Here is a 10155-nt window from a genome sequence, read left to right as displayed (position 1 = left end):
GAACATCTATATTATCTAGAAAGTTCGCCCAGACCTATCAGTTGGGAAGAGATAATGGCAGTAACATGTCCAGGAGATGCTGAAAAAGGAAAATGCCAGATAAACGCTGAGCCGTGGTTCGCAGACCTAGAAATTTCTTGGTCACCAGAGAAGTGCCCAGTTCCTAAGAAATTTCTCGGGCCCAGAAGATGAAACTGGAAAGCGAAGCCAAGTACTATTTTTGGGACGACCCGTATCTATGGAGGATGGGAGCTGACCAAGTAATTAAGAGATGTATTCCAGAGTGGGAACAAAGGGATGTGCTGAATCATTGCCACGCTCTAGCGTGTGGAGGTCACTTTGGACCAAGGAAGACCGCGAGGAAGGTGTTAGACAGCGGGTTTTACTGGCCTACATTGCATAAGGATGCGTTTGAATTCTGTCAGAATTGTGAAAGGTGTCAACAGACTGGGGGAATCTCCAAAAGAGATGAAATGCCGCAAGTCCCTGTCATCATTTGTGAGATTTTCGACGTCTGGGGAATGGACTTCATGGGTCCATTTCCATCTTCATATGGAAATGCATACATACTTGTGGCGGTGGATTATGTTTCGAAATGGATAGAAGCAAAAGCTACCACATCTTGTAAAGCTGGTGAGGTGGCAAAATTTCTTAGGGCTAACATTTTTAACAGGTACGGTGTTCCTAGGGCTGTTATTTCGGATCAAGGAACTCACTTCCGGAACCGTACGATAGAAGCTCTGATGAAGAAGTATGGAGTCCACCACAGGTTGTCTACACCTTATCATCCTCAGTCTAACGGCCAGGCAGAAATATCAAACAGGGAGATCAAAGCTATACTTGAAAAGACAGTGAATCCGTCAAGGAAAGACTGGAGTAAGAGGCTTGACGACGCATTATGGGCTTACAGGACAGCATATAAGACGTCTATTGGGATGTCTCCGTACAGGTTAGTGTTCGGCAAGATGTGCCACTTGCCAGTTGGACTGGAGCACAAGGCATACTGGGCGGTCAAGGAGATTAACATGAATCCTCAAGCTTGTGAGGAAGAGATGAAATTGCAGCTCCAGGAGTTGGAAGAATTGAGGCTTGAGTCTTACGAGTCCGCGATGTGGTACAAAGAAAAGACCAAGCTCTGGCATGATAAGAATCTCCGGACCAAGGAACTACAAGTTGGGCAGAAAGTTCTCCTGTTCCAGTCCAGGCTTAAGCTGATGCCTGGAAAGCTAAAGTCCAAGTGGATCGGACCATATACTATCGTTGGCCTTCGTGTAAATGGAGCAGTAGAGATCCAAGGAGGCGCCTCAAATTCTGTGTATTTCCTCGTCAATGGTCATCGTGTGAATGTATTTTGGGATAACTCGGAGCTGTGTGTAGTGGACGAAGTGCCTCTACGCGCACTCCCGGATATCGCCTAACCAATCTAGGAAGGAAGTGTTCTTGAAGAAATCCTGGGTCAAGTAAATTGAGAAGTTTTTTTTCCATGCCCTGACCCAGGGAATCTCAAGAATATTTGAAAGGAAGTGTAAATATTTAATAGCTTCCCTTAAATCAAGAAAACCCAAACAAATCAGAAAAAATAATCTTCCAAAAATATTTTCGAAATCCCAGACTCATTAGGGAATTTTTTATACTGTCATATCCTTGACCTGGGAGTCTGGCGTTTCATTTTTAGTTTGATGTTTTTCTAAGTGTGATATTGCAGATTGACATGGGGCAGAGAGTTGAGGAGCAAAATTTTGGAGGGAGTTAGCACAGGTTCAAATTTCAAAAGGTAACTTTATGGGGAGGCGTACGGTCGCTCGCGTCACGCCTGCAACCACCTGCAAAACCGTCCTTTCCCATACCTACAGGCTATAACCGTGCTCTTTTTTTTTATTTTCCATATCATACTCACTCTTTCTACGAAAAAAAAATCCCCAAATTTTCTCTCTCAAATTCTCTCTCTAACCCTAATCGACGGAATTTTTTCTTCCGAGTTCTTGCTAAATTTTACAGATTCCGCCATGGAGAACACACAAAACACAGGAAGCACCTCTGGATCCGCCGAATCTAACGCAGCGTCGTTCATAGCCGATCTATTGCAGAAATTTGGGGGGCCAAAGGAGGCGATGAAGGCGTTCGCCATGCTCACCACTATGATGGGAAAAACCACTCCACCACCACAAGTTTCAGAGACTGCGAAACCCCAACCGGAGGCCGTACATTCGATGGCCGAACCAGCCACCAGTGTAGCCGGAACAACCACCGCAAACGTACCTTAGGAGGAAGCGGATGTGGCTTCGGGTTTGGAGCTTTTGGCGGTCAGTGAACCAAGGTTAGACCATGTATCTGAGGGGGTAACCCCTGTTATTGCTGCTATTGATGTCGTTGAGAGAGAAACCCGTGTTGTGTCAGAAAGTGTGGGTGTATCTGCTGTTTTGTCTACTAGTAATCCTGAGGGGGAAACCCTAGAAAAAGTTGGGGGCGATGAGGCCCAAGTCTCTGTTGAGAACGATGATGAGGGGAGGACCCTTGAAAAGGTTGTGGGTACTGAGACCCACAATGAACAAGATTTGGTTGGGGTGTAAACCCCTGTTTATATCACGGGGGCAACCCCTTTGCTGTCTGAGGAGGGAAAGGCCCTCGTTACTGAAGATGTACAGAACCCGTCGATGAGAGGGTAAATCTAATCGTGGATTTGACTGATGTCCCGGAGGGGACAATTTCACCGGTAAATAAAAGGAAAGCCCGGAGACAGGCTCGCCGGAGCTTGATAGATGAAACTGATGACTCTGTTTAGCAGACGGAAAGAGAAGCGCTGGGTCCAGAGACCGCAACCCGTGAGCAGGACATCTCTCCTAGACCCAGTGGTGGGGAGAGTGACGAGAAAGAACGCCGTCAGGCGGCTGAAAGAAAAAGGAAGGGAAAGCAGGCCGCTCCCTCCTTAACCAAGAAATTGAAAGGAAAATCTATTGAATTCTTTCTTCCTCTACCCGCAAAGGTTCCATGTGCTGCCGAGTCTGATAGCCCTGTTGGATCTAGCGACTCCGAAGAGGAACTTGAAGAAGAGCTCAATTTCGAGCCTACAGAAATTTGGTTAACCAAGGAATTACTGGATGCGATGAGGAAGTTCACTGACCCCAAGCGTGCAGCACCGTATAAAGAGAAGAGTGCCCAGAGCAAGTATGCGAAGTCCGGAAAGAGATATGATCCCGCGGAGCTGAAGGAGATTTCTTCCGACGATTAATTCCGGGAGTACATTGACGCGATCGGTTTCGACTGGTTGCTGAAGCACAGCTCTTTTGAAGTCCCAACAGCATTAGCGTGTGAGTTTTTCTCAACCTTTCGTTTGAAGTCTAAAACTGATCTAGATGCCGACTCTAACCTTCCGCCTTTTAAACGAGGAGCACGGAATGAGCATCCGAGAGTGGTCGCTCTGCATGGGGTTGTTATCGCGCACACAGGATGATGAGGGCTTGTGGAATGACAGGATGGTGGGTCCGCCTAAGTTTACACCGGGTTTCAAACCACGAAGGGCTTGGGAGTTTATAACCCACCCGAAGGTGGGTCAGTTTAAAACAAGTTATTCGAAGGCTTACCACATTGACAACCGGATCCTGCGTTTTGCTCAGACATTCATCAGTTATAATCGGATGGGCACCGCAAACACTGCTTTGACCACAGCCGACCTATACTTCACTTGGTGTATGGCCAAGGGAGTCCGTGTACACCTGGGCTACTGGCTAGCCCAGGCTTGCCATCAGATGGCCGCTAATCCTTCCAGGCACATGTACACATGCCACCTCCTAGGTGCATACCTTCAACGCAACGTAATACTAAAGATAGCCAAATCGTGCCGAGATGTGGAGATGTGCATGCCCCCAGAGGTTTTCAATGTCGAATATTTCTTCAACAAGGGGCTTCTAATCATGCATGGGAAGGAGGTATGCTTTTATGAGGTAGGAAGGTCGGAAGTCCAGGTGAAGCAGGAATCGGAGGTCGTGGATGTAAAGGACATTGTCGATGTTGAGAAAGTACGGAAAGATGTTGCAGAAGTAAGGAAGGAAGTCGCAGGAGTGAGGAAGGAAGCAACCGAGGTAAGGATGGAAGTCGGGAAAGTCAGAGAGGAGATCGTGGCCCTCAAGGGATGTATTACTGATCTTGTGGCAACGTCGTCCAAGCACACTGATAGGATGGCAGAGGCCGTCTCGCTGATGATGATGATGGAGAAGTGGTTTAAAGAGAGGTTCCCCGAGGCATCGAAGTTGCTTCCTAGCCTGGGCAGCGCTTCTAAGTCGACAAGGCAAGGAAGTCTATCTCTCCAGAAGCCTCCCCAGCCGACAAAGCCTCTGACTGCCCCATCCGCGACTAAACCCTTGACCGTGAGAAAGTCAGTGCCTAGACAGAGTGAGGAGATGACAGCACAGCCGGATTCGCCGACAAAGAAGAAAGCTAGAGTGACCCAACCATCCGCCCCGCCCAAGTCTGGCTCCCGCGGGGGCCAGACCCCGAATTGACCCCTCCCAGAGCCAAGTAACTTTTACTTTTCCTTTTTTATTTATTTTTTCGTTTTTCCTTCCTTTTCTGTTTGTGTTTGTCTATGACCAGCATGCTCTATTTTGTATATATGTGTTGCAACTTCCCACACTTAACCCAATCCTTGGTCTAAGTGTGAGAAGGTGTTGTTCTGTTTTTGCTTGTTTTGGTTTTGTTTGTTGCGCCTTCTCCCACTTAGCCCGTTGTACGGTCTAAGTGTGAGAAGTTTATTTTGTTTTATGCACGTTGTTTGTTTGTTTGTGTTGTTTGGTCTGTTTTGTACTGTTCATACTTCCATATTTCCCCACTTCACTAGGATAGCTTGGGGACAAGCTTGAGTGAAGTGGGAGGGGGAGGGAGTAAGTGCAGTATTTGTTTTTGTAAATAGGAGTCTTAGAGTCTCTAGGTCTAGCGTTTTTGTGTGTTGCATGAGCTAGTGAGATAATAAGGTAAGATTCCCTTAGTGAGAGCGATTGAAGATATGATACATGTCAACTTTGATGCCTTTTTTCTTAATAAACTAAAAGAGGTCTGAATGAAGTAAGGATGATAGAAAAGGCCTTAGATAACCTAGCTGTGCAGCCCTACTATAAGAGCGAGTTATAAGCCTAAACACTTTGAGCTAACATGTAAAAATGGGCTGCCACTTGATGCTTAGGGAGTAGAGTATAAAGGAGAAAAAATGGGTTATGGAGGTATAAGCTGGACGAAGTCCAGGAAAATGAGATATAAGCTGGACGAAGTCTAGGGGGAAAAAATATAGAACATGAAAATGAGGTATAAGCTGGACAAAGTCCAGGGGAAAAAGGGATATATATATATATATATATAGGGCAGGAATGCAATCGCAACCTGACCCAGGAAATCAATAGGGAAAAGGAGTAGTAAGAAGGAGAAACTCTCATAACCCGACGCATCAGTGGTGTAACTTTAACTTTGGAGCGTTTCGATCCTAACATCCCTGGTGAGGAATGAGTGATCGAGCGAACCTAACTGCTGGGAAATCAATAGGCTATCTTGACAAACTGACAGATCGTTTAGGTAGAAGAGGGAATGGGGGGATTTGAAGACTGTAGACGATCGGATAGGACTTAAGCTAATGGGGACGATCGCCTAAAAGTTGAAACTAGTTCATGCTTATCTGTTGTGTTTTGTTTTTCCTTGTATGTTGTTTTCTTTTGTGAGTCTGTAGTTGTCTAGGTCTAGGAGTCGGTGCTTTGTTTGTGTTTTGCTTGTAGAGTCATTCTTGGGAACCGTGCATTGAAATTCGCCTTATTTCTTTTTCTTGTCATTTATGCTTGAGGACAAGCATGGTTTAAGTGTGAGCAGTTTAATAAGGCTAATTTCACGCATAGGTCTAGGGGATAAATTCGTGGATTTACTGGGTCTAACACACGTTTTAAGCCAGGTGTGTAGAAGAATTTTGCCAGGTCTAGGAAAAGAAGAGGACAATCACATGTCCGAGGAAACTGGCGAAGAAGTGAGCATTGTGGATGAAAATTGCAAGACGGAGGAAATCTCGGAGCTGAAGGGTAGAATGGAGATTTCTACGAAGGCCTCTAGAAGATTATGTCCGCGCCTATATAAGGAAGAAAACATGCATTCTAGAGGGACCTTCTCAGTGGAGGCCTCGTTACGGATTGTAGCTAGGAGCTCACTTTTCTTTTATACACTTGGGTTCTCTTTGGGAAATTCAGGGGTTCATGGCTGGGTTCACTTCCTGTTTACTTTAGTTCCATCTGTGTGTAACACCGTCCTGTCGAGGGCGAAGAAACAATTTCCAGTTTATTTCTCGTATTTTGTGGTTTTCACCGAGCTTCGCTGTTCGGAGCTCGGCTCTCTGTTTTTACCAAATATTTTTGTGTTTAATGCAAGATTAATTTTCTGTTATGTCGTTGATGTTGATTTCTGATTTCTCTCATGTGATTTTCTGGAGTTTGAGTTAGTTTACTTGTGTTGGATGCGTTTCGCAATTGCTCACTGAATCTGTGCAGAGTAATGGCTGGATCGGGTTGATCAGAGTTTGTTGGTGGTTGAATCGGAGGTTTGAATTCGGTGTTGTAGCTGAGTTGATTGGAATCGTTTGAATTCGGTGTTGATCGGAGTAGATCTGTCAGATCGGAAGATATGGAGTTGATTGAGGTTGTTGTTTGGTTCGGATCTCTTGGATCCGGAGTGGATTAAGCATCCGACGTAAATCTGAGCAGAGTTGGTTTAAATTTATGCCTCTCCTTCGTGTTTTCATTTCATTCCGTCTAGTTTATGTAGATCTGTGTTATTTCCGGTTTGTTGCAAGTTTCTGAAGACCCAATTTTTATATTATGTTCGAGTCTAGGTACGTGCTCTGTTTTCTTCATCTGCGTTTTTGATTCAATTAAAAAAAGCATGTCGTTGTAGTTAGAGTTTCAGTTTATTATTTGCAGCCTTTCTGCCGTACTTGCTAATTCTGGAATTATGGTCCCCACTGTTATATGCTTCTTGTCTGGTTCTATTAGGTAGCCGTTTACACGGTCTAGGAAGGGAATTTAATATCCTGTAGTCTTGATGATGTTTGATCTCAGCATGTTTACAGTTTCCTAGGTCTAGTGTTTACATTTCTTGCCTAGGTCTAGTCGTAGTTAATCCTCAACCCAGTTTGCGTGGCAGCAGCCGCCTTTGTCCAAAGTTTCTAATGCTTTCTTACGTGTCCATCTTCGTGGGATCGACCCCTGCTTCTCTATACTAATCCATAGTATTCGGGTTGAGGGATCTTTGAAGGGGAGTTTAGTGTGCCCAACGACAGAGCATTCCGTGTTCTCTTGAGTTCCTAGACCAAGTGATCTAGTGGATTCATAGGACTTGGCATCTCGACCTAGTATAACACCAGACGCACGCACGAGCACTTTTGCTATTCTCCTCATGCACTTCATCTCATTTTTAGGAGTTTTCTTAGTGTTTAATTTGGTATGTCATTTTAAGTGTGTTTGATGCCCCCAATTACTTTCAAGTTGGGTATGTTTTTGTTTTGTAGTTGTTGGAACCGGAAAATATGAACGAAAAGGTCGAAAAACTAAAGACGGGTGAAATCAGGACTCGAGGCAGAGAGTTCGCCCTATCGGGCATTTTGCTCATGCAGAAATGCCCGATCGGGCATTTATTATAGTGAGTTAGAGAAAACGCCCGAGTCGCGCATTTTTCATTTAACCAAACGCCCGATCGGGCGTTGTTTTCGCAGTATATAAAACGCGCGAGCAGCTATGCAGCAGCGCCCAACTTGGACGAACCCTAGCCCCAATTTCCGATTTCCGACCAAATTCACTCCAAATTCCACCACCTATCTCACTTCTACACTCACAGCTCTTGTTTAATCCCTCATTTATCCATTTTAAACCTATTAAGTTGTTGATTTTGTACAAAAATAAGGGCTGAGGTAATTTTCGTTTTCCACCAATTTAAACCCGAAATGTATGAATTTCTCCTTCTATTCTTCATTTCCCATGGATTATGGTTGTTTATTGATGATTGGGTGGTTGAATTTGAGGAATTTTGTGGTTTATTTTGATTTATTGTGAGTTTGTTAGATGAATTGTTGGGTTTTGATTTGTGAATTCTATTGTTGATACGAGCATGAATGGTTGGAATTGGTGTTAAGGAAGTGTTGTTTTGTTTAGCTTGGTTGTGGTGTACATTGTGCTAAATTTTTATGGATTAGAGTTTTTGGGGTGAATTTTGGTAATTTTCATATTGTTTGAGGTTGTTATGTTGTGTGGTGAGTAAAAGTGTGAGCTTTGCATTGTTAAAGCAAGTTGTAGGTTGTTTTCAAGGTTTAAGATTGTGCTTGAATGATGGTATTTTGCTTGATTGTTGAATATTAAGCACACTTTGGGGAAAATGCCTACACTTGTTGTCTAACTATTGTTTGGTGATGTGGAATTGGATAGTGAAGGGTACTCTATTGTGCATACATGTGTGATAAGTGCTATGTTTTAGAACAACTTTGGGGAAGTACCTTCACTTTGGTAATATGCATTAGGTTTAGATGTTTTGGTTACAAATAAGATCTAATTATGTCAAATTTTCTTGTAGGTGAGAATGGTGGTTAGTGCCGAGGATTGTGAGGTGGAGTTGCACACTAGCAACGAGAGGAGAAGATGGCGGGTACTCGCAAAGCTCGATTATAGAGTGTCTAAATTTCCATGCCCAGAGGCCCTCAATCAATTAGGCTCGGCACAATGTTTTGACGAGCTTTGTGAGGTGGGACAACTGACGATCCTCTTCAATGGAGATAATGTCTCCTCCTATCAAGTACTCACACTAGAGTTCCTCTACACTTCGGAGGTGGTATCGGACCGAAGAGGTATTAGAGATATCAAGTTCCGCATGAGGAACGAACCATATGAGTTGACTATGGAGGTCTTCAAGGGGATGCATGGGTTCACGGCAGATGATCATAGAGAGCCGGATGAGTTCGATAGAAATACATTTTGGAGGGCGATCACATGGCTAAGACCTCGATGATCCGGAACCCTGTGTTGAGGATGATCCAAAAGGCATGTGTAGGCCACCCATTTGCCCGATCACAACAAGGCAGCGTGCAGCGGGACGAGCTATTTCTCTTATGGAGTCTCCTTCACAAGAGGCCGATCAACCTTGCACATTACATGATCAAGCACCTTGAGCAGGCATCTAAGAAAGATAAGGGAACATTATGTTGTGGGGGTGTCATAGGGTCCATTGCACTCCATCTGGGAGTATACACTGATGATCTTGTACGGGAATTATTGTGGTGTACCAATGCCGGCGGGCCTATCTTTGTTAGAGGGATGAAAATCACTACCCTCTTTTGGATGCGCCGAACACATATGTGAACGGTCCCGATTATACAATGAATTGGGGCATGAATGCCGACTCCCACAGAGCTTGCAGGGTAGCCAATCCACCCGTTCTCCCAATGTATGGGGAGGACAACCCTCATGTGGAGCTCCCCGAGTACATGATTGGAGTTGAGCAGGGGAACAATGAAGAAGAAGATGATGATCATGAAGAGGAGGTCCCCCGCCATGATGAGGCCAGCACGAGCAATCCGAGGAGACGAGATCGACAAGAGCGAGAGGATGAGGATATGAGTTCTCTCATCTACAGAGTGGCTCGGAATGAGGTCATACATGAGGAGTATTGGGCTCGGAATAAACCCGTTGGGGTCAGTATGAGACAAACTGGAATCAATTCACTGATTTGAACAATGCACAATGGGCCAACCTCAATGCCCGGCTCGACGAGTTCAGAGGTTACTGGTAGCATCCGCCCCCTCCTCTGCAGTAAAGGTCTACGGGAGATCCACTCTCTTTCTAACTTATCCTAGCTTTGCTTGCAATAAGTTTGGGGATGTCTAGTGGATTCCATTTCACCTCTCTCTCTCTCTCTTGTGGTTTGTTTATGCTTTCGTTGTTTTGATTTGATGATACCCCGGCCTGTACCATTATTCTTTTGGCTATACTTGATGATGATATTTGGGCACGTAACATTAACTTACGTTTTCTTTATTTTTAGATTTTGGGGAATGTTTTCCTTGTTTCACTTGTGTTTTTTAGTTTATGTTTTTAGGATTGTTGATAGGGCTCGTTACAAGCATGGTTTTGTAGGGTTTATTACACTAAC

This window comes from Salvia splendens, chromosome 7 (assembly GCF_004379255.2).
Source record: "Salvia splendens isolate huo1 chromosome 7, SspV2, whole genome shotgun sequence".
Taxonomy (NCBI): Eukaryota; Viridiplantae; Streptophyta; class Magnoliopsida; order Lamiales; family Lamiaceae; genus Salvia; species Salvia splendens.
This window is presented reverse-complemented; position numbering follows the sequence as displayed.